Source organism: Sorghum bicolor, chromosome 2 (assembly GCF_000003195.3).
Source record: "Sorghum bicolor cultivar BTx623 chromosome 2, Sorghum_bicolor_NCBIv3, whole genome shotgun sequence".
Classification (NCBI taxonomy): domain Eukaryota; kingdom Viridiplantae; phylum Streptophyta; class Magnoliopsida; order Poales; family Poaceae; genus Sorghum; species Sorghum bicolor.
Genome location: NC_012871.2, coordinates 6907088 through 6932347, shown reverse-complemented (window position 1 = coordinate 6932347; position 25260 = coordinate 6907088). Strand labels below are relative to the sequence as shown.

At 43.1% G+C, this 25260-nt stretch overlaps 1 long non-coding RNA gene and 1 pseudogene across 1 annotated transcript; one reads left to right on the top strand and one right to left on the bottom strand.

The window, feature by feature from the left end:
* Positions 14712–15806, bottom strand: LOC8063675 (annotated as a pseudogene).
* On the top strand, positions 17250–20779 carry LOC110432155. The gene is made up of 3 exons (XR_002449556.1): positions 17250–17330; positions 19126–19612; positions 20665–20779. It is a non-coding gene; the product is annotated as an uncharacterized LOC110432155 (long non-coding RNA).

Below are 25260 nucleotides of genomic sequence, written 5' to 3'. Positions count from 1 at the left end.
GAGCAGGTGAAGGTCTACACTTATGCATATTGAATTTCTTCAATATTTTCTCTACATATGCCTCTTGGGATAATCCCAATACCCCTCGACTTCTATCTCGGTGAATCTTTATGCCCAAGACAAAAGAAGCTTCACCTAAATCTTTCATATCGAAATTTGAGGACAAAAATCTCTTGGTTTCCTGCAATAGAGTGACATCACTACTGGCTAGTAGAATGTCATCTACATACAGTACTAGGAAAATGTATTTCCCGTTCTTAAACTTTGCATATACGCAATTGTCCTCAACGTTCTCTTTAAACCCAAACTTTCTGATTGTCTTATCAAACTTCAAATACCACTGCCTCGATGCTTGCTTTAATCCATAAATGGATTTCTTCAGGCGACAGCCCATTCTTTCTTTGCCTGTCACAACAAAACCTTTCGGTTGTGCCATGTATACTCTTTCTTCTAGATCCCCATTGAGGAAAGCTGTCTTCACATCCATTTGATGCAATTCTAGATCAAAATGTGCCACTAGGGCCATTATGATTCTAAAAGAGTCCTTACTCGAGACGAGAGAGAATGTTTCATTATAATCTATCCCTTCTCGCTGAGTAAAACCCTTGGCTACCAGTCTTGCTTTGTACCTTTCTATGTTCCCTTTGGAGTCACGTTTCACCTTGTAGACCCATTTGCAGCCTACTGTTTTGGCTCCTTCAGGAATTTCCTCTAGGTCCCAAACTTTATTGGTACTCATAGACTTTAATTCATCTTCCATGGCTTCTTGCCACTTAGATGCTTCGGTGCTCCTCATGGCTTCTTCAAATGAAGTGGGTTCATCCTCCATCTGAACTTCTTCGCATTCATAGACTATATAGCCATCTGGAATAGGAGACTTTCTCGCTCTTTGAGGTCTACCAGAAGTTTCTGCTACTGGCATTTCTTGCTGAGGTTGCTCTTGTTGGGGCTGCTGTTCTTCAACTATGGGTTCATTCGGCTCCTGAAGGACAGGTTCCGAATTAGCCATAGGCGAAAAAGCAGCAGGTGTTGTCACTACTGGTGTAGATCCAACAGGCAGCGTGAAGTAGGGTTCTTGCACCATGGGAATGGGCACGAACACCCGCTTCTCTTCAAGGGTAATTTCTCGCGCTGCCTTGCTCCCCCTGATCATCTGATCTTCTAGAAAACTAGCGTGTCTCGTTTCCACAAACTTGGTATGTCTACCAGGGCAGTAGAAACGATAACCTTTTGACTTTTCTGGATAGCCAATAAAATGACAACTTACTATTTTGGGGTCTAGCTTTCCTATGTTTGGGTTAAAAACTGTTGCTTCAGCAGGGCTCCCCCAGACACGCAGATGGTTGACTGAGGGTTTCCTGCCGGTCCACAACTCATACGGTGTTTTAAGTACTGACTTGCTTGGAACTCTGTTGAGAATATGAATGGCAGTTTTAAGGCCTCCATCCACAAACTCAGTGGCAGAGTGGAATAGCTCATCATGCTGCGCACCATATCCATTAGAGTACGGTTACGCCTTTCTGCTACTCCATTCTGTTGTGGGTCCCCTGGCATTGAATACTGGGCTACTATGCCATTTTCCTGTAAGAACCTCGCAAAAGGTCCAGGAACTTGTCCATAAGGGGTATGTCGACCGTAGTACTCCCCCCCATGGTCAGATCTTACTACTTTGATTTTTCTGTCTAGTTGGTTTTCAACCTCAGCCTTCAATATCTTAAATTTGTCTAGAGCTTCTGAGCGTTCTTTGATTGGATAGATATATCCAAAATGAGAGTAGTCATCTGTGAATGTGATGAAGGAATCAAAACCATCCACAGATGTCACTGGAAAAGGTCCACAGATGTCTGTGTGGATCAATTCTAGTACTCCCGTGCTTCGCTTAGCACCTTTCTTTATGTTCTTTACTAACTTGCCTTTAATGCAATCGACGCATTGCTCTAACTCTGAGAGTTCTAGTGGTGGGAGGATTGATTCTTTGACTAAGCGTTCTATTCTCCCCCTCGAAATGTGGCCTAAGCGACAGTGCCATAATTTCGATGAGGAATCAATTCTCTTTCTTTTCTTGCTAGCATCTGCGGGTATTGCATTCTCAGCATTATTACATTCAGCATTCACATTCTCAGACATAGATAATAAATAAAGTTTGTCTTGTCGGAAGGCAAGACCCACACATTTATTATTTAACTGTAGCTTACAATCATTCTTGCTGAAATGACAATCAAAACCATAGTCTGATAAACATGAAACTGAAATTAAATTTCTAGCTAAAGAGGGAACATAAAGAACATCATGCAACTCAAGAGTGAAGCCACTAGCTAAATCTAGAGATAAATTTCCTATAGCTTGAACTTCAGCTTCAACACCAGTGGCTGCCTTAATCTGTCTTTCTCCTCTTTGAAGGGTTCTCCCTCCATTGAATCCCTGCAAAGAGTTTGCAACATGAACAGTTGCACCTGAGTCAATCCACCATGTGGATCTATCATAGCTTAGATATTATAGGATTCATCAACAAAAGTTATAATGTCCTCACCTTTCACTAGGCAATGTTTCATGAACTTAGGGCATTCATGCTTCCAATGCCCTTTCTCGTTGCACCATCTACAACGATCTGGATCCTCCTGCTTCTGCTGGTTGTCTTGCTTTGGCTGTGCTTTTGGCTGTGAAGAGCTTCCTCCCTTGTTCTGGGAGGTGGAGGCATCTGGAGCTTTCTTGTTGTAGAATGGCTTCTTGTTCTTTCCTTTCACAAAGTTCACAGAAGCACCATTTACATTCTTGAGCCTTTCTTCCTCTTGCACACACATAGCAATCACCTTCTCTAAATCCCACTCCTCTGGCTGTGTGTTGTAGTTAACAACAAAAGTCTCATACTCTTTGGGAAGTGAGTTTAGAGCTAGGTGAATGATGAAACCATCAGCGAGGGGCATCTTTAGCTTCTCTAACTTGGCTGCCATGGTGCTCATGCTCAGAATGTGCTCTCTCACACTTCCCCCTGTGAACCTCATGTTAGTGAGTTTCTAGATCAGGGTAGAAGCATGAGCTTTGGTGGAACCAGTAAACTGATTCTTCACTTCTCAAGGTATTCTTTTGCTGTGTCACATTCTGGGATGGCACCTCTTAGGCCCTCTGTGATGGTTTTCTTGATGACAATCTTGCACTTACGGTTTGACTTTTCCCACTTGTACTTCTCAAGATCATACTTTGCTCTGATGGGAGCAAAGTCTCGCTTCCGATTAGCAAAAGCTTCATCAGTCTCATTCTGAGCCCTTTCGGGCTCCTCTGGCTCAGTGGGCTTTGGCTCCTGAAGAGCCAAATCTATCTCAGCAAGTGCTAGAGCTGCATCAAGTTCCTCGCGCCACAGAACATAGTTCTGCCCCGTCAGCTTTGGGATTGCACTGATGAAGTGCATCGCATTCAGCGCTTGGTCTGAAATTAAATATGAGAAAATAGTGAGAACATCAACATTAAATCTAGGAAAAATAATTGCATATCTTAATTTAACGTTGGTCAAAATCAAGATATACAAAAATTAACTTTCTACATAAATTCTAATCACCGTTGGGCAGAATAGAATAAATGCATAAAATTAGAACTAGGAACTTGCAATATTGCTATTATTAACGTTGGTCAAAAAATAACAATATCACAAAATTCTGGGCTTTAAAACTCGGTTTCTCAAATTAAATATCCCGTTGGTTCAATTTAATATGAGAATTAAAATTATATCTTGCGCAGCGGAAAACATTAATTTACTTGCTATTTTCAGAAGCATAACTTGGTTACTGTGCTTTCTAAATAATATACACATTGGTGCAAATTAAATAGAGTCAAGACTGGCTAAAAATATCCAAAAGCTTCTGAAAAATTTAAAAGGAAAAAGGAAAACTTTCTGTGCTATTTGATGCTGAGCTGGCCACTAGGCCTCTATGCGTTTTGGGCCAGCCCATGCGTGGGCGCAGGCGCTGGCGAAAAACCGCATTCTGGGCCGGCTCGCGCCGAAGCGGCCCAGCAGCGCGGCCTTTTTTTTTCTTCTCGGCCCAATACTTCGCGGCCCAACAGGCCAAGATGGCCCGAGGCCGAAAACCGCACGCCTGCGCTGACGCCCCCCGCGCCCAGGCCGCAACCTGGGCCTAGGCCGGGAATTCACGCTCCCGCCTGGGCCGAAAGTGGCCCAGCGCGATTCTGGCTGATCTTGGCCGTTGGATGTGATCCGACGGCCGTCCTTCAATTTCGCGTGAACAAAACCAGGGGATCCTGGCCACCAGCTCCTTCCAGAAACCCTAAGCCATTTGTCTTTCTTCCCTCTCTCTGCTCGGGCTCAGGGCCGCCGGCGGCGATCCGGCGCGCCACACAGAGGCGCCACCGCTCCCTCCCTCGCGCGGCTTTCTCTCTCTCCCAGAAACCCTAGTTCTTGCTCTCTGCTTCTCCAGTCCGCGCCGTCGCCAGCATCATGGATGCCGCAGAAGCAGCGCCAATCTCGGCGGCTGGAGAAGAAACGGCGCCGCCCCGAGCCCCTCGCCGGTGTGCGCGCTCGCTTTTGCGGAGCGCGCTGCCATCGAGCGGCTTCGAGCGCGTTGCCTCGCTGGTCTGGACAACACCCACGAGGGAAAACGGACCGCCGGGCGTCTGCCGGCCGCTCCGCCTCCATCCCTCGTGACAGGTAGGGTGTCCCTTTGATCTTGCTTGTGATCTGTGCTTTTAGGGTTAGGATAACCCTATTCTCAGTGTTTTGCGTTTGGATCTGGGCGCTAGGGTTAGGGTGTTCTTGGTTTCGACTGAGTTAGATTTAGGATTTGGAAAAATTCCCTCCTTCTACTTGCTGTTCTTGCTGGGTAAATCACGAAAAACCTCGATCTATTACTAGATCGGCCGATACCATTGATAGATCTACAGGATCTACTAGCAATAGGATGAACAGGGTTTCGGGATACAAATAGTAAACGGTAGTAAACAGTGGTACATGCATATGATTAATCTACTGCTAGAAACAGAGAAACAGATAGGTTAGGGTTTCGACCATCAGCGTTCCCGGCGAGAGCGGATCCGGCGGCGTCCATGTTGAGATTGTTGACGCGATGGCGGAGTAGATCTCGTCGTCGTTCGGGCCTCCACCGGCACTGACCGACGACAATGGAGTAGTAGAGTGGCGCAGTGGTGCTTCCCGACGCCCCTGCGCAAGCCGATCGGATGGCCTAGGGTTTGTCGAGTGGGGTTGTGTGCACAGCCAATTTAGGTTAGTGTGCCTGCGGCCCCCACTCCTGTTTTTATAGCGCAGCGCATCGGGAGCCCACCAACCATTGATCGGTTGGGCGCCCCCGATCAGGGCGCGATCCAGAGGGAAGAAGGCCCCAGCCGTTGGGCTGGGCCTGAGATCAATCTAACATGCATTACTAAGTATATATAGGAATTTGACTTGGTGAGTTCCTCGGGTTAGAACCGTACGGTACACCCTGCTGATCAAGCTCGATTCGCTGCTTCCTAGATGTGATTATATTACACCCTACCCAATGCTCAGCTCGGAAGGCCTGATATGATGAACACAAAAGGCTTCCTATATGCATGCGCACCGCGCACGGAACAATACTCTTCCATACTAGCTAGCTTAGCGTACATGTTTGTTGTTGGATCGTATTACTCCGAGGATCCTTTCCTGTTGGGCTACCCGCATGAGTATCTTTCCGTCGTCCAAAACATGTAGTGGAGATGCCAAGGCCTATATATATGCATCATCTTCCTTGCAACAGGGAACGCAACGAATCGAATATCTCTCTTGGTCCAGTCGTCCAGATCCCTTTTGTCGATGTCCATGTCCGATAGAAACCACATATCCATTGAGCAATCCAGATTTTTGTGATGTGCCGTGACCAGAGGCAGCCATCCAACACTAATAACTGGAGATTCTCCCTGTTTCGACTGAACTTGAGCTCACTGTCCGAATTGTTACGGCTCAGTCAGTGGTCCGCGAAGTACTGGGCCGTCCACTCCTCGAAAGCGAAACCGCCCGACGATGTTAGTACAGCAGTCAGGTCAAGAAGGTGGACCTCGGTGTGGTTCCAGATGCCGGCGACGAGCGGCGGGTGGAGGGAAGCGTGGGCCTTGTGGCGAACCCCGGGTCGGAGGTGAGCGACCGCCATGACCAGCAGACGAGGCGGAGGCGGCAGAGCTCCTTGGCCGGGAGGGGGAGCAGGACCTAGCTCGTACAATACACCACGTTGGTCGGCAGCTGGCCATCGTTCTCGTTGGTGAGGGCGACCGGAGCAGAGAGCTTGGCTTGTTTCTTCCGACGACCTAGGGTTGACGACGGCATCTCTGAAAGCAGATCGGGTGCAGCTGCAGCTAGCTCGTCGTGGCTCTGCACGCACGCGCTTGAACGATTCGTTAGTTTAAATAGGCAGTATAGTTTGGTTGGTTGGGCAGGCTCCGACTTCAGTTGGGCCTCCGGCCTTATCCTATGTGCCGCTTATTGGGCCGGGCGGCCAGCGCTACAGAGGTGACAAGGACGAGGACTCGTGCTAAAGGCCAGCCCACATGGTGTAGCACATCCTTGCTGACAAGGATATATCAGAATTTCAAATGGAATTTTCTTGGAAAAATCAAACAATCAAGGGCTGATAAGAGCAACTCTATAAGTATTTTTAGTTCTTTGTAGTGATAGGAATAGAGATTTTTTTAGAAAAATACGCCCCAATAGTTTCTCTTTTTTGCTAAGAGTGGGTTGAGCTCTCTAGAGTGTCTAAAAGATGTAGAGAGATTGTTAGAGGGTGGAAATATATAGATAGTGAACTTTATTCCAGGAAGTTTAGCATTGAAGCCACACGCCCTATAAAAGCCCTATAAATATATAGGGAACTTTATTTCCGGAATCGTCCTATATATAAAAGCCACACGCCGAGTTTAGCATTGAACTGAAGCCATCAACTCGAGCTTACCGGAAGCATATTCGCGGCGACTTTCACCTCTGAGGTGGTCTTCTTCTTCCACGTAACCATCGCTATGCGGCGGACCCAGAAAGTTTTTCCATGACGGTAGCTACTACTCCATATATGTACAGAGAGAAATAGCTAAAAGCCTAAAATGAAGGGAAAAGTTGAAATTGAGTCGCATGACTAGGACCGAGGGTGAGAGCCAAGCAGGGAAGAACCACCGACCGCTGGGGAATTTTTTTTTTATTTTTAGCCCAAATTCAAAACAAATTACAAATTTGATCCGCTTTTGAAAATATTTTTAAATCTAGGCCGTTTGGCCCCGACACCATGCATGGCGTGGCAAAAGCACAGTACCCCGCCATGCATGGTGGCAGGTTACTGCTGCTGACGTGGCAGGATACGGAGAGGGCCCGCCGACGTGTCCGACACGTGGCGGGGTACGTGGCAAAGAGTACCCCGCCACGCATCATGGCGGGCTAGGGTACCCCGCCGCGCATCATGGCGGGGTATACCCTGACAAAATGGCCCGCCCCGCCCATCCCTTTCTCTGCTGTTTCGCACGCCCCGCCCCGTCCCGTAGCCCTGCACGTCGCCGCGCCCGCCGCTCGCCGCACCCCTCCCTGGTGGCCGTGGGCCTTGGTGGCCGCCCTGCCCCTCCCTCCAGCGGCCTTGGTGGCCCTCTGCCCCCTCCCTCCGGCGGCCTAAGGTATATTTTTTGTTAGTCATTTTTGTTAGTTATTTTTGTTAGTTATTTTTGTTAGCTATTTTTGTTAGTTATTTTTGTTAGTTAAGTATGTTTTTAGTTAGTTAGTTAATAATTTAGGGTTTAGGGTTAGTTATGTAGTAAGTAGTTAGTAAGTTAGTTGGTTATGTCGGAATTAGTTAATAATTTAGTTAGTTATTACTGTACTTAGTTAGTTAGTTATTTAGTATTTAGTACTACCATATTTGTTAGTTGATCATCGGATGTCAAATCGTTTTGTAGATGGATTACGGTGTAAGAGTTTTTTATGGAGGAAGTGTTAGGAGAGATGATTGTAAGTTTGAGGATATGTATGAGGAATTGGAATGGTATGATGGCCCCCCTAGTTTCAGCGCTCTATGTGACTGTTTGAGTTTGAAGTTTGGCGATGCTTTCACACTAAAGGGTAGGTTTGATGTTTGGAAAGAATAGGGCACACTATGTGATGATGGACTTGTGCAACCAAGCTGAGCGGTCCCGATACAATAGGGTCATCTAAGGTTCGAATGTCGGCATGGCTGAGTTGGTGTTGGAGAATGTTGAGAATGAGGAGCCGTCCTTCGACGGTGGTACTCAAGGAGATTGTGGTGTGCAGGTCCAACAAACTATGGAGAGTATGGACTTGGATGGTAATTGGACGCAGGAGCGGGTTCATTCTCCTCCAATTGGTCATATAAGCAATGATTTTGATGTAGACGAGTTTGAACAAGAGGAGGAGGAGGCGGCAGAGGAAGAAATGATTGGTGATGATGCTAGCACTGATTCTGACGAATCAGAAAATGTGGAAGGAGATCCACCTGCCATGTGTACACCTGTTTGTGGCATGCCCTCAGGAGTGCCGCTTGAGGTACTGCATGCCGTGCAGACTCCGGGCACTTTAGCCACAGGGTATCCAGATGATGGAGAGGAATATAAAGGATGGGGCCGGGTTAGGGAGGCAAAACCTTACGTTGCACCACCCTCTTATACATCGGCAGAGCTTAGCTGAGGGAGGCTGGCTTGCCCTTTACCGGTGTCCCAAATTATATGGATGTCAGCATGTCACATATGGCGGTTTGTGACACGGGTTTGCAGATATGTAAGGAATCATTGTACAACCATAAAAATTTAATACTTAGGAAGGGAATGCTTTTTAATACGATGTCTGAGATGAAGTTGTTCCTCCAGGACTATGCTGTGTATCATCATAGCCCCTACACGGTTCGGCATTCCAACAAGGAGGTAAAATTCCACATAGTATGTAAGGCAGGATTCCCGTGCTCATGAAAGTTGAATGCACGGAAAAATGTCGAGTGATGGGAAGTGGAAGGAAACTTCAGTGGAGCAGCCCCACAGATGCCAGACTAACGAGGGCAAACGGTATCATCTCCAGTTGACGGCTCGGTACCTTGCTCGCCGTATATTGGGTCTTGTAGATAAGGACAACGACGTATCAGTGTCTTTCTTGCAGGAGACCATAATCACTTTTGTTGGGTAAGAGGTCACTTATGGAAAGGCTTGGCGAGCAAAGCAAATTGCCCTGGCAATTCACTCGGGTAGTTGGGAGGAAGCCTATAAGGATGATACGTGTTAAGTTGAATGCACGGAAAATATAGTGTATACGTGTTTATTTGGTATGTATAGTGAAACATAGCATTATGGTTATCAAGTTTCTTGGTTGTTGAAGTTTGAATATATGTCTCATACTTCATGCAGTGGCGGATCCAGAAACATCTCTAAGGGGGGCAAAAAATAGTGTAAGGGTATTTTGGGCTGCATCGGGTAGGGCTAAATATATATATTTTCATGGGCTAATTTAGGCTGGATAATGGAGGTATTAAATGGATTTTTGGGCCACACCCCGGGCAGCCCGGGCCTAGACCCGCCCCTGACTTCATGGATACAAATTTTTTTTTTTGTAACAATATATATTAGCATTTACATGTAGATTTAACATATTTTTTGTTTATATTTTTTATAGTGACCGAGTTAGAATATAAATATAACAGTAATACTTTATATTATCTTTCACATATATAGGTAGTTTGCATGCTGACCTAGGAGGTTTCATAGTGAAAAAGGTTGGTAGTCTATGAAATCATTAAGGGTATTATATATATATATATATATATATATATATTAATCATCAATGTGGGTAATTTAGATACAAAGTTACAATGTTAATTTAAATTATCTTTCATAATGGCAAAGGTAGATAATTTATATGCAATGTTTGGGGTCTATTTTGAATTATTTTTCATAATGACATATGTAGGTAATTTATGTACAAAGTTAGAGATTATTTTGAATTATCTTTCATAATAGCACAGATGAGTAGTTTAGATGCAAAAATAGGAGGTGGGGTTAACTTTATGTATTTTTTAATTGCAGTGGTAGGTAATTCTTTTATAAATTGTAAAAAAATCCAATTACTATTATTAGTGATGATGTTTGGAGTTGTGAGAATGTTCCATCTTTTTTATAGCCTGTCTGATGAAAATTAAAATGAGGTCTCCATTTATAACTTCTAATTAGTATTCCCTTTGTCTTGTACTAGCATTTTAATTTTTTAAGATGACTTAATGGAATACTCAAATGACATAGGTACCCATGGATTATATTTAGTTAAGGAGTCTTTCCTCAAATTATGGTTTTTTTTAACAAACTTAGAATACACTATATTTTAATACAAATTTTAGAAGCTACAATGCACTATATTTTAGGACCGAGGAGTATATTAGCAAGATACACAAATTGGAGTGTAGTTTCTTCGTTAGAGAGCGTGCGGATAGACTGCACACGCTCCTCTCTACTCCATCTATCATGTAATATAATGCGTTCTATAAATTTTAAAACAACTTAAGAGAATACTTAAGTGACGCATATACCCCCTAGATTATTCTAATTATAGAACTTCTTTTCAAATCGTAGCTTTCTTTTTAACAAATCTTACCAAATCGAAACATAATCATTATGTATAATGCATTATATTTTAATACAAATTTTAGAAGTCATAATGCACTCTATTTCATGACTGATGGAGTACCTTCTATGGGAATTGTCATTGGGGATTTTTAATGATGAAAATTATCTACTAATTACTCATTAAATATAATTCTCAACAGCTTTTTATGAACGATAGACCTGAAATTGCTTTTTGACTCCTCACCTTTTCTTTTTTCGTACATGCTAATACTCACATAGATCAATAATAGATATTCATTATCCATGCAGCTAGATCCACACAGAGAAGACAATATCAAAATTTACAAGTACTGCAGTACTACTGGTACTAAAAAAAGAATAGTAAAAGAGGGACAGGTTATACTTTACTTTACTAACAATCGAGTACTAAATTACGAGCGTATACTAATCTTTTACTAGCTACTACCGTTCTAGGTATATATAGGACAAAAAAAATGTCATAGACCTCAGCTCTGCACATGCACATATGACTGACGTAGGGCGGCTGGATACGACAAAATACGTAACGTCATCACCGTCACATGTGTCCATCTGTACACAGTCGTTACTTATCAGCTAAACATTATTAGCCTTCTTGTGTTATAGACATATATCACACCAGGACTATCAAATTCTGAACACCTTCTATAATTTGTGCTCTGATGTCACAACAACAATACTGAAAATTAACTACAAGAAATAAGACAAAGTTTCACTATATTTAGTACAGTATAATATTGGATCAATCATATATATAGCATCCTAGTCAACTTAATTTCTGCAATATTTATAGTCATGAAGAAAATCTGTAAGATGGAAAAAAAGGTATATAGTACGTATAGCTGACCAAAATATGCAAACAAACGGATGGAGTGTATGTAAATTAAACGTTGGACTAGAACTAGTTAATTGTTTACCCTGTTATCACTTCAAGTATACTATCTAATCAGATGGTTGCTTGCCAGTTGTGTATGAGTAATATCTGGATCAGGGTAGAATAACAAAAGACTATCGTACTTTCTGTTGTCAAAACTAGCTTTACATATAACAACAAGAATTTTTGCACAGCTTCTGCAAAATTTATACGAGTTTAAGTACGCGCCGGATCCCTTCATTAAAAAAAAATAAGGTTACTTCTAAAGGGTTCAGGAGAAACTTGCACTTCTTGCTTCTTGGTGGTTTTCAAGGTCCACCTCCATTTGAGTTCTCCGAGAGTCAGTTTTGGCTCCTACTGAATTTGAATTAGATTAAAAAGAGCCCCCTGGTCTTTGTTGTTTATTTATGTATAAACTCTCATTCCATGGCAATCGCTTTCACATCAGCAATTTATGGTATTATTACAGGCTGTACGTTACCTACTGCGAGCCAGCAGGAATCTATATACGTATGTCAGCATGTGGATTTAGGGAAGCTAGTAGTGCACATCGATGATGCTGTTCTGCCCTAAAAAAACATGGATGGAGCTGTAAGCGTGATTAACTAAAAGCAGCAGATATAGGTCACTGCCAGATCGGAACAAGGTGATTAGTTAATGAACAACAGGTAGTAGACAGAGTCATACAAATACTTGTAGCATGTACTACTTTCTTTTCTTATGATTACATATATAAAATGAGTAAAGTAGCGCTAGATTCGCGGAAAGAGTTCCTTGCTTGCTTCCAGATGCATAGTAATGTGAGCATGTGCATGATACTAATGGAGTATATACATTGAACCTGTGCCGGCACCATAATACATATACATGTCCTTTTCAATGACAACATATTAGTATTGTAAATTATCTGTTTGTTGCTCTATCAGGTGTATAGGTTCTAGGTAGCTGCAACACTGCATGTTGGGTTAGGTTTTTGTAACTTGAATATTTTTTAACATGAGAATACCTATAACAAGGTACTATTCTTGGAATTATATTTGAATCAATTTTTATTTGAAATTTCGTTGATAAATCTGATATATTCAAAATGAGCTCATAGAAAGACAGAGAAATAGACCATGAATGATTACTTTTGACTTCTTCCTTATTAAATTTATGGAATGTGTAGTAGTTTTTCTATTCTCTTTTGTATATGGTGACAAAATTAAATCTTTTTTGTGATTGTGACAAAACTAAATCTGAAGCTGTAATTTTATATAAGGATGGGGAGAGGGATCAGAGCTCATGTAGACCCAATTGTTTACCTCACTAGGATTTCACCTCTGCCTGTGCGTGAGATTCATTGCCACTGCCTCCTTGGCTTGCTCACGAGAACCGCTCTTGCATCCTACTTGACGCGGGCATGAGTTCCAGCACCTCCACCACACGAGATTTGCCATTGCCTCACCCTTATGAGTTTTGACGCCGTTGTGCCACCTCCTCCTCATGAGATCCAACATTGCCACCTCTTGAGATTGACACTTTGGCCTTCTCATGACATTTATCATCATCTTGTCCCTGGCTCATATGCGAGTTTCACCGACAAAACCTCCTTAGCGTGTGGTGCTATAGAGTTGGGAGTCTGTCCGATAGGGAATTAGGGATTCATCACCAGCTCCTTATAGGAGTAACTGGGAGCCGTCAATGTAGGGAGACGGGCACTAGCTTTGGAACTAGGGAGAGGGAGGCGCCGGTTAACAAGCCAGAAGACAGGGCGCTTGGGGATCTAGAGTGTAGCAAGGAAGGGAGTGCGGTTGAGAGAGAGAGAGAGACTTCTGTGGTAGGGAGGCGAGTGTGTAAGACTTGTGTGGTAGGTGCTAGAGTTAAGGTTACATATGGGTCGAGCTTGATTTTCATATATAGAGGTTTGATATGGACCACCTCTATACATGAAACATGATTCTCCAAAAAGGATCTACATTTTAAGCGATGACCATACAAATGTGCCACCTCTGTTAATGAAAGTTGGAGTCTCCAAAAGTTGATTTTGTAGTAGTATTATCAGGGGGCGTTTGGTTAGAGGTGTTAAAGTTTAATAGGTACTGTAGCATTTTCGCCTTATTTGGAAATTAGTGTCCAATCATGGACTAATTTGGCTCAAAAGATTCGTCTCGCAAATACTCTCTATCTGTGTTTTTAGTTTCGTAAATAGTCTACATTTAGTACTTCATGCATGTGTCCAAACATTCGATGTGACGGACGGTAAACTTTACCAAGAGCAACCAAACGGGGCCTTAATTAAAGCTTAAGAACAGACCGGCAATAACATCATTGTGGTCTATTGGTCAGGTTTCTAGGAAGAATACGGTGGACGGTGCATGACTAGAGAGACAAGATTAGGATGGTTAAGACAAAACAATAGAACTTGATAACAATTTCTAACGAATGTACAAATATATTCATAGTAGTAATTTTTCTCCCACTCCTTGCCTCACCCATATATGTAGTTCAAAATAACATTAGATTCAAGTAAAACTCCACATTTGTACTGCCTATTGTGATTTTATACTAAACACATAACATTATTAGGTGAAGAGAGGTAAGAATTGATTTTTCACAGATTGTTGAAGGGGTACTGCTTCCCTGAACATGCACAAATGGAAATAATTAGTAATCTTGCGGAATCTCTAACAGTTTACAACCTTTCGATGTATATCAAACGCAGCAGAGAAAAACGGAAACTGTATCCGTTATGACAACCATAGCTGAAACAGAAACACTAATGAAAACATCTAACCCAAATTGCATAAATTGGAGGAATGACCTTAAACATGGCAATTCATATGTGCACAATATGAAACAACAGATAAATTATTGCAATCACAGATGTGATTGTACTTCATTCGATCGATTGACCGGTTCGTCGTTACGGAATCTAGCACAAATCACCTACAAGATTATTACCATGTCTCAATTTGCATTGCTGCTAGCTAGGCGTTTGCGCTATATAAGATTATCTAATAAGCCTAGCTTGGAAGTCTTTTTTTTTTGTTTTGGCCCAAATTAGAGATTGAAATAAAACAAATCAACTTATTAGGATTGAATTGAACCTAGCAACAAAATCTAGCAAAAGGGCATGCTGGTGAGTAGTGATAAATGTGAATACCACTATACAAAGCATGAGTAGTGCATGACACGTGTGTGCGTATGTTTGTCCTTGCAATCGCGCACAACCGCAGGACAGAACATCCTACTTGTTGAGCACACGATAATTCATGCATGTGTCAGTGATGGATGACACAGAGGATTTGCTCGATGACGAATTTCTTCATTGATGATCTGACAGGGCGAGCAGCTGCTCCAAGTAATCCGCCCCAAGGTCCTCCAGCTCCAGCACGCAAGAAGCTGCCTGCGGCTTTTGCTTGGCATGCCCATGGCCATGGCTACTCGTCGCCGCCTTCGTCTGTTCCTTGCCGGCCGCCGCCTTCTTGTTCTTGGGCAAGCGCTTACGGATGCAGTGGCGCCGCTTCAGCGCAAGCACGGGCGAGTCGTCCGCGGCGCCGTCGCTGATGAGCCCCAGCGCGCGCAGCGACTCCTGCACGTGCTCGACGGGGAAGTTGAGCACCGCGGCGGGGCCGCGCATGGAGTAGGCGGCCTGGTCGTAGGCGAGCGCGGCGGCCTCGGGGGTGTCGAAGGTGCCGATCCACACGCGCTCGCCATTGCGCGTGGAGTCCCTGATCTCCGCCGCGAACTTGCCCCACGGCCGCTTCCGCACCCCGATCAGCGGCGCGTCGCGGTCGCCGCCGGACGCCGCCTCCTGCTGCAGGTAGTCGCAGGGGCTCGCCCCGTGGACGACGGCGCTGGATTGCACTGTCGTCGTCGCCGGCGAGGGATACGCAAGTGGCGTGTTCGTCGTCGTCGAAGCACTCGAGGAGCTGCTGGTGGTGGAGATGCAGGTGGCTCCCATGAGAACGCTGAACTGGTCCATGTCCACCGCGCCCATGCCATCCTGCTGGTAGCTGTAGTATTCATCAGCGCCGCCGCCAAAATGCAGCAGCTGCTGTTGGTGGTGGGAGGGTGTGGCATCGCTTGACGACGACGCCCCCCACACCGTCGACGAGGAAGAAGGGTGATGGTCACCATCACCACTGTAAGCGATAGCAGCATCGTCGTCGTAGTACGCGGCCGAGGAGGGCTGGAAGAAGCCGGAAGAGGCCATAGCGCTGGTGGAGTAGTAGGGGCTGTCGTCGTAGCGTTGTAGGCCGTAGTCACAATGCGCGTAGGCGGCGGAGACGGCGCCGGCATCATGGCCATAGTAGTAGCTGCTGCTGAATTGGAGTTCCATGGATGGATGCACTTGATCACTCCACAATTTGTTCAAATGTGTGTGGCAATCTATGCGTAGAGCTAGCTAGCTAGCTGATGACTAGAGTAGTATGGTCTGGTCCAAGTTAACGAACGAGCTAGAATAGCTAGCTAGGCTTGTGTTAACAAGTAAAGCTCGCGGTCTAGGTGCTTATATATACAGTTCTCGTACTAATGACATGCTTTAAAAAGTAGCTAGCTCGATAGTACAAGTAACTAATGACAGCCCAAATTTGATGGAATAGTTTAGTTTTGACTTTGTTCGATAGTCGAGTCCATCGACAAGATGCTACCTTGGCAGGGGGACAACTGCAGCTATACTACTCTCCACTTGCATTGGTCCAATTATTTCTTTTCTAGTAGTGTAGTACATGAGATATTTTCAGAAGAGGATTACTGCTAGCTCGTTAATTACTAGCTAATTAACACATGTGTGGAGAGAGATATTGGATGGCTGCGTACCGAGCGAGGGAAGAAGCACCGCAGAATTGTCATGGATGCTTCCATTGCATGGCTACTGTACATAGGAAGGAACAACACAACCAGATTTTTAAATTTCTCCTAGTAGTGTGGGGTTCTCCTAGTATTTTAGCATTCAAAATTTAGTATAAACTTTCCCTAGTAAATACCTCCTAGTGAGGATTCTCTAGTGTTTTGACTAGTGGTAGTGTTTTATTACTACCTAAAAACACTAAGAGAACTCCACCATTTTGGTAGTGCAAGGTGCCCCGCAGTACTGCAGCCAGCATGTAGCTAGGGTAGGCTGCATCCTGCATATGGCAACAGATGCAGTTTGGTTTCAGATTCATCTCATCAACACGTCATCGTAATAATAGTCAACACTTTCTCCTCAGTTCGTATCAAGCGGGAGTAACATTAGAGCAGCCGTAGTGGGAAGCACCGGGTTCGGTTCGATAGAGGGCTCCACCAATGATTTAACGGGTCCTGGTACTCAGCTCACAATGTATAGAACCGAATCCGGCTCGATAGCGGGACCCACACATAGAAAAAAAGGACACGAAGCGTTTCTTTCGCGCAATATCTCCGTCAGCCTTCTTTCCCCATTCTTCATCTTCGCTCTCCGTTTCGCCGATTCGCTGCGGCTCCCATCCAAGTTCGTCGATCCGCCAAATCCGGCCAATCCAAGCCTCGTGCGGCGCCCTCCTGCACTTCCCCATCCGCCGCCGCTGCACTTCCCATCCGCCGCTGCCTCGTCCCCATCCGCCCTCCGCCACTTCCCCATCCTCCTTGTGTACCGCGGGGCGGCGCGCGATGGTGCCCATGGGAGACCTCGGCGACAGCAGATGGTTCTCGTTGACGAAGGGCATGGCCGCCTGCTGCAGTCCATGAGGCGACGGCATCAGCCAGCGCGACCGTGTGGAGGAGGCCGCGGAGGCGTTGGCGAGCTGCGAGGAGGGAGGATGACACGGTGACCTCTTCCGTCGTCCTAGGGACTGACGGCCACGATTGAAGTGAAGACAGCGATGATAGCACACTAATCAGGGTAAGAACTTGATGATTTTCTTTCAGTAGGGAAGCCATGGACATGGATGCAGAGTTGCAGACCTTGACATCGATGAATGAATCTTTTTGTGTAATCTATTAAGCAGTACTTTTTCATAGATTTATGTTTACAACAATAATAGAAAAACTAAAAATAACAAAAGATACATGTAAAGGACATCTACAGGTTACATGTTCTAAGGTTGTCGACCACTAAACTTTTGCCATATCTGTTCCACTAGATCTGCGCGTAGGCGTTTATGAGTCTCTCTGTCATGAATCATATCATTGATCTCTAGAATTCTAGTAAATCCATTAATTGGTCCATGGTCTAGTCCTTCAATTGGTCGGGTAGCTCGACCCTCTTCATATGTGGTGTCTAGATGCAACTGATAGGAGTCCCTCTCATCCTCAACTATCATATTATGCAGAATAATACATGCCATCATAATATCTTCTAGCTCTTGCCTATCCCATAGACGTGCTGGATGACGTATAATGGCCCATCGTTTTTGTAGAATCCCAAAAGCACACTCCACATCTTTTCTTGCTGCCTCTTGATGCTGAGCAAAGAGTGTGTCCTTTTCAGTTAGAGGTAAAGTAATTGTTTTCACAAATGTTGCCCACTCAGGATAAATTCCATCAGCTAGGTAGTAACCCATATTGTACTCTGAACCATTAATTGTAAATTTAACTTCTGGGGCTCTCCCTTGTAGCACTTGTGTGAACAATGGAGATTGGTTCAACACATTTAGATCATTGTTGGAACCAGGTGTGCCAAAAAAGGCATGCCAAATCCAGCGGTCATAGGAGGCAACAGCTTCGAGCATGATAGTGGGTACCTTGTAGTCACCACGGGTAAATTGTCCCTTCCATGCAACTGGGCAATTTCCCCATCGCCAATGCATGCAATCTAGACTTCCCAACATCCCTGGAAACCCTCGTGCCTCTCCAACTTGGAGTAACCGTTGGATATCCTCATCATTAGGTCTTCTAAGATATTTCTCCACATATATGTGTCTAATACCTTGAACAAACTTGATTAGACACTCTAAAGCTGTAGTTTCAGCAATTCCAAATGCTTCATCCATAAGGTCTGCTGGTGATCCATAAGCTAACATTCGGAGGGCAGCCGTGCATTTCTGCAGCGGTGAAAGACCCACCTTACCAAATGCATCTCTCCTTAACTGAAAATACGGGGACCAATTTTCTAATGCGTTCACAATTTGCAAAAATATGTGCTTTCTCATCCGAAACCTTCTACAAAATTGGTACTCAGTGTACAAAGGATTCTCAGCAAAGTATTCAGCAACTAATTTTGCATGGCCAGCTTCATGATCCCTATTAATGTACCTTCGCGAGTTGACGCTGCTGCCTGACCGTGCTTGAAGTTTAGCTTCAATCCGAGCTTGCATTTTTGCCTCAACTTGAGCCACCATTGGGTCATTGATTTCCTCCAACATGAGTTTTTGGAGGTCCTCACTAGTGATGGACTGGTTTTCAGAGTCTTCAGCCATTTGTTGGTAGAGGTCTAGTTTGGTCAATAGAGTACAAGGAATTGTAGCATATGAGAATGAATGAGTTGTGTGTTTCCTGTCGCTCACAATATTTATAGATGGCTTCTCTAGCAGCTGCCTTCTCCAACAGCTAGTTTTCCCAACGGCTAGTTTTTCCAACAGATAGATTCTCCAACAGCTAGTTTCTCCAACAACTAGTTTATCCAACAGCTAGTTTCTGCAACAACATTAAATATTTTTCCACCAGCTAGTTCTGAGTTTCACGTCTCTTTTTTTCAGGTATTGAGAACAAGGAGAGCAGGTGGCACATTGCAGAAACAGGCAGAAACCAATATTGATATTTTCAATAATTAAAAATAGTACATAATAGTAGTGTCACATACAATTACTACAACATAAATTCCACACACTAATACATAAAGGTAGTGCCACATACAATTACTATAACATAAATTCCACACACTAATACATAAAGGTAGTGCCACATACACTGTCCTCACTAATACATAATGATCTGCTTAGTTTTCTGGAGATGGAAATAGTTCCTTGGCTAGATTCTGTAAGAGTTGTTCGTGCAGCTTCAGTATTGCTGGACTCATGTTCGAAGTATCCTTATCAAACTGTTGCATGTAGTTTTTTATCTTCTCCATTCTAACCTGCTCCTTTGATGCTTCTGCTGTTTTCTCCAGTGCACTAGCTCTCTTCAACATAGCATCATGAAACAAAACCATGTCTTCATCTGGCTGCAAGCCTAGGGGAGATTGTGGTATGGCCTTTCCTTTCCCCTTCCCTCTCATCCAAGCTTTTGCTTTCTTCTGTCCCTCAGGCCGCACTTCGTTGAATGTCTCCCCCTCGTCTGTGTCTTGGTTGGAAGATGAAGTGTATGCTCCAGATTCATCTACTTTTGTCCTTTTATTCTTTTCTGAACAATCCATACTAGGTATACTTCTGAACCATTTGGGTTCCTTTCTCAGAATCTTCCAGACATACTCAAGTGTAAATGGCTTTTTCTTGTTTTCTCTTTTGAATGCAGCACGTGCTTTGTCCATTAGCATGTCATCAGATTCCCCACTACAATAGGTCATTCGACCATAGACCCCATTGAACTTGGTAACAGCTGCATTAATTCTTACCCAATGACTTTTGAGTTGTCCCTTTGACCTTCTTCTTGCACCTTCAGCCAGGCCCGAGTTGAATGCTTCTGCTATCTTGCTCCAGTAGGCCTCTCTGCTCTGATCTGTGCCACGAATTGGATCTACTGAATGCTTAATCCAGAGACTTACGATGCTTAGGTTATCGTCCTCAGTGTAATTAATTCTCACAGCCCTCCTTCCTTCATCGGGGCTGCTAGCGCTTGAATATTCTTTTTCTTCATCTTGCTCCGGCTCTCTTATTTGTGATTGCGGGGTTGAGGAATCTGAGCCATGTGAAGATGCACCACCAGCAGCACCTACAACCATTCCACTTGGAAAGCCAAAGTTGGGTAATGGTTGAAAACCTTGATAACTTGGTGAAAACTGGGCATACTGTTGGAGGTTGCCTACACCACCAAAGGGATTCAAGTTGTGCATGCCATAAGTAGGTTGACTATGTTGGGAATAATGGGAGTGATTGAATGGTGGTGGTGGGGTGGGGAATTGAGTCTTGTTGAAAGTGTTGGGTGTGAAATTTGGGATGTGCTGGAAGTTTGTGTTATCTGCTCTTGGATTTCTAGGATCAGTGGCGAGCAACCTACCAAAACTTCCCTCTGAGGGCTCCATATGAACTAAGAATATGAGTACTGAGTTGTTTTGAGTTTGCTTCTCTATTTTTTTGTAGGCTGTTGGAACGAGGAGGCAGGGAAAGATTGCTGGAAGCAGAGGAGGAGGCTGCTGGGAACAAGGAGGCAGTAGAGGATTGCTGGGAGGAAGGAAGCAAGCTGCTGGGGCTCCTTTTGAAGAAGCGTTGTGCTGTAGGAAGCAACAACGAACACTTTTTTTTCAAGGCAACGGTCAAGTGACCTGCATTTCACTTGACTTCGTGTATTGCAAAGGACCGTTGAAATCTGAATGCTCATCTGCTCATGGCAGTTGGAGCCGTTGGAGCCATGCCATATGTTACAGTAATATATTTTTTTATTGCACAGCGGTTGGTTCTATGGCTGGGAGCTGCTTCTCCATCGAAACGAGGCCACAGTGTATCGTACTGGGTACGATAGGCGCATTAAATGTATAGCACCGCCTTCGACGCGTACACTGCGGCTGCTCTTATAGGACTTATCACCGAATCCGTCTATCACTCAGTTACCGTACACTACCGGAAACTGCCCTAGTTTGGTCGACACTCGGCAAACTGAACGCTAATAGCACCCCTTCCCGTCACGGCAACTTTACTTTGCCCAGTGTCGAAGTGGTACTCGGTAAATTTTTTGTCGAGTACCTGACAAAGGACACTTGGCAAAGCATCCTTTGCCATAATTTTTTTTGCCGTGTGTGCTTTGCTTGAGTGTTTTTTGAACTTTGCCATTCTAAAAGTTTGCTTTTAGATGATGATGGGTGCCGAAAATGAGGGTCAAATAAAGCTCAAACAAACATGCATGGTCCAGAATCCAGATTTCAGGTGTGTTATGTTACATTGGATTATTGTTTGTTGTGGGCTTCCTTTAAGGCAACCTAGCTGGATATATATAAAAAACTAGTATAGAGTTTTGGATTGTTGGATTGTGGATCAAGGGGAGGGGGTGGTGGTGGATTTGTTAAAAGACATATAGATATTTATTTCAGGCGCCAGAGTAATCTATCCATCTGAAATAAACAGGGGCTACTAAGAATAATAAAAAACTATCACCCCCACACTTTGAACTCAAACCTTTAAACTCTGCACGCAGCAGCCGACATAATCTGATATTCTGAAACTTTTTCTCAGATATATGCAGTTGCCTCAGCAGTCAGCCGAGATAGAAGTTTGCTGGAAATGTAGCTAGATAGTACAGTAGTGGCAGGGTGCTGCTCCTGTGCAGTCCAGCTCGCATATCCTGTAACAGATAGATTTTTGCACGCACACATTTAGTTGCCATATATGTATGGTACTGGCCTTCTGGGAAGCAACCGGTAGCACGTGAAGGATCGAGTGTATACGAAGCTGCGGATGGCTGCTACAGAGCTATTAACAAATATACGTAACTCGATATATATACATGTACTATTGTTGCTACATTTATAGTATACGTAGTACATGAAGTACAAATCGAGATGATGCTTAAATTAAAGTACATGGTAGTACCTGTAGTAGGCGGTACTAAAAGATGGTGCAGATTATGTACATATATAAAATCGTTGACATATATAGATGTCTTTTAACAACTCATGCATATGTTAAATAAGGTACCTTCCCTAGACAAATGTCCAGACACAAAAACATCTACTAGCTAGAAAACTTGCATCATACAATATATAAATATAATGCAATGATGAAATGCAGTCATATATACAGAAGTAATAAGGGGAAACTTACTTGATGCAACACCAATGTCCAGGCTTTTTTTTCTGAGGATTAATGTATACTAACAATAATACACAAACAATAATATATTTATATTTGTATGCCAAATTAGAGAAAATTCCACATCAGGGCTTCCTCCGTAAAATAACAACAAAATCCTACTGCCAGCTTATCATATATACTAGTAGGTTAATTAGGCCTTGTTTAGTTCCAAATTTTTTTGCAAAATAGGAATAGTACCACTTTCGTTTGTATTTGACAAATATTATCCAATCATGTACTAACTAGACTCAAAAGATTTGTCTCGTCAATTTCGACCAAACTGTGCAATTAGTTTTTATTTTTGTCTATATTTAATACTTCATGCATGCGTCTAAAGATTTGATGTGACAGGAAATTTGAAAAATTTTACAAATTTTTTTGGGAACTAAACAAGGCCTTATTCGCTAGCTTGTTCATTGAACTGATGAACCACGCAGGCGGCACGAACATGAACTAGTATGACGGTGCTACAAATGGGTATCCGTGGTTTTCTTTAATCTAATTTAATGGACGAAATAGACAATTTTTTCTCTTATTTTTTTTATTTAGTTCAGTTAGTTAGATTAGAGAAGAACTGCGAGTATCTATTCGAAGGACCATCCCCATAAGTACAGTGTATCTGCTGTTCCTCATTGGAGGTGTGTCTTTATATATACTAGTAAGTAGTACCTATATTACCCTGCTTTCTGGTGTCTTTTCAGTTACTACATTGTACTTATAGAGTATATTATCTGTGCTAGCTCGGACGATCGAGTGCATTGTATCTGCCCATCTGTTATGCAGCTCCGATCCGTATCTGTTGGCGGCCGGCATGCAGCATTAGCATGTCGTCTTCTTCAAACTCACTCAAATCTAATTGGACTGGTAGTGCATGTGCATATATCGATCGATATGATTCTCTCCAGATGATCGCCGCCGAAGAAGCGGTTAGATATACCGTGCCTACGTTTGCAGTGCTGCTGGCTTCCTATTTGGTTCCAGGAATACACATATGAAGCTGCGCTTAGCTTTCAACGGCCTCTAGCTATATTTCAACTGTACGTAATCTGCCGTAAATTTAAGTTTAATCTACATCTCCTCGCGTGTGCGTGCATGTGGAACAACCTAGCTGGCTTGCCAAAGAAAGATTCCCCCAGGTGATCATGCCGACTGCTTGTAGTAGATATTCCATTAGTAAATTCATGCATCGAGCTTGTTTCGTTAGTTAGGTGATGCGCTGATGCATGACCTTCTGGATCTCGATCGGTTAATAACTGTTTTATTTCAACAACTGACAACTATGATGGACCATGAGATGGGTGATGCTCATCACAAAAACACAGGTTTTTGGAATATAATATCTCTGGCATGCGACTTCCAATCGCTCTCTTTCATATTTCAATGTGGTACTAGTATTTGCCCCCAAAAATGTGAAAAATATATATATAGTAAAAGTATTCTCACGACGACAACATTGATTATATTTATGTCCTGCTTGTGACTAATAGTGCAGACTGTTTTATCTAGCCAATGGGTCTATATACAGAGGTTTAGTTTGATTAGAGATGTAGGTCCTATTCGGGGGGTGTTGCTGTTTTCTAAAATTGTAGTATTGTGAAACCACAGTTTAAAAAACCGTAGACATGTAATAACATATAGTATGCAGAAACCGCATTGTTTCTCTGTTTAAGAAAAGTCATGACGTGTTTAGCTACACATCAATACACGTTGCTTTTGGAATTAGTTTGTTGTGTCTTTGCTGCTACAAATAGCATGTATATCTTTAAAAATAGCACTGAAAATGAGACACACCATCAGAGGTCGACGCGCGGGCTGAGCTCTGTCAAAAATAAAGATGGTTCGGACCGAGTTTTTTAGACTTCAAAAGAACTATAGTTTTATTAATTCCTTAGTTTTCTAAAACTCCAAATTAATTACATCAAAACACCTTTTTCTTTTGGATACCTAGGTATTTTAAAAAACCATGGTATTGATCTAAAACACAAAACTTTGTATCCAAACGGGGGCATCAAAGTTTAAAATAGCGGGCTATTGAAAATAGCGGCAACTTTTTTCAGGAGCTATGTAGCTATAGCGGCGCTATTATATATAGTGTTTTATAAGAAATACAAGAAAAACACGAGTAATTGATAAAAAAGACATGGTAAATACGAATTTGATGAATAAAAATATGTTTTCACAAGTTTAGGTAACATTACAAAATACCAATATGACATTACAGCATGGTTCGTGAAAGTTTCATTGTCCAAAATACTAAATTAGTTGCATTATAGCATGAGACTAGTCAAACTTTCTCAAGTTTAACCTATATACTTTGTAGTAAAAAAGTATCAGCATTATGTCTTTATATAGATTTCCTATGTAAATATTTTTCATAATCAATCTTATTGCTATAAAATGTTAGTTTCTATTCATATAGTAGAGGTTGAAGTTCAAACTGGGTGATTTCTTGAAAAGTGAGAATTATATTTTTTTTTGGGTCAGATGAAATATTAGCTTAGTAGATCACTTTGAGCTATTTGGGCGAATCGGGCTTTGCACAGGTGATTTGATTTGTTTGTTGCGGTGGAACCTTCACACTAGCTCGGCTTCAAAGTCCTCGCGGCTCGTGATTTTATTTTCCTAGTTCCATTCTATGATTTAGTGACATTATTATTTTGGTACCAAGTTATTACTACATGAGTATGCTAATTAAGTACAGTATATTAATTAAAACAGTATTCTGACAGCATGCTGCCTGTATAAGCACCCGGCGTGTAGACAGTTGGACATTTTGAGCACATCCACGCACTTGGGGCCTTGTTTAGTTCCCAAAAAATTTTACAAAATTTTTTAGATTTCACGTTACATCGAATCTTGCAGCACATGTATAAGACATTAAATATAGATAAA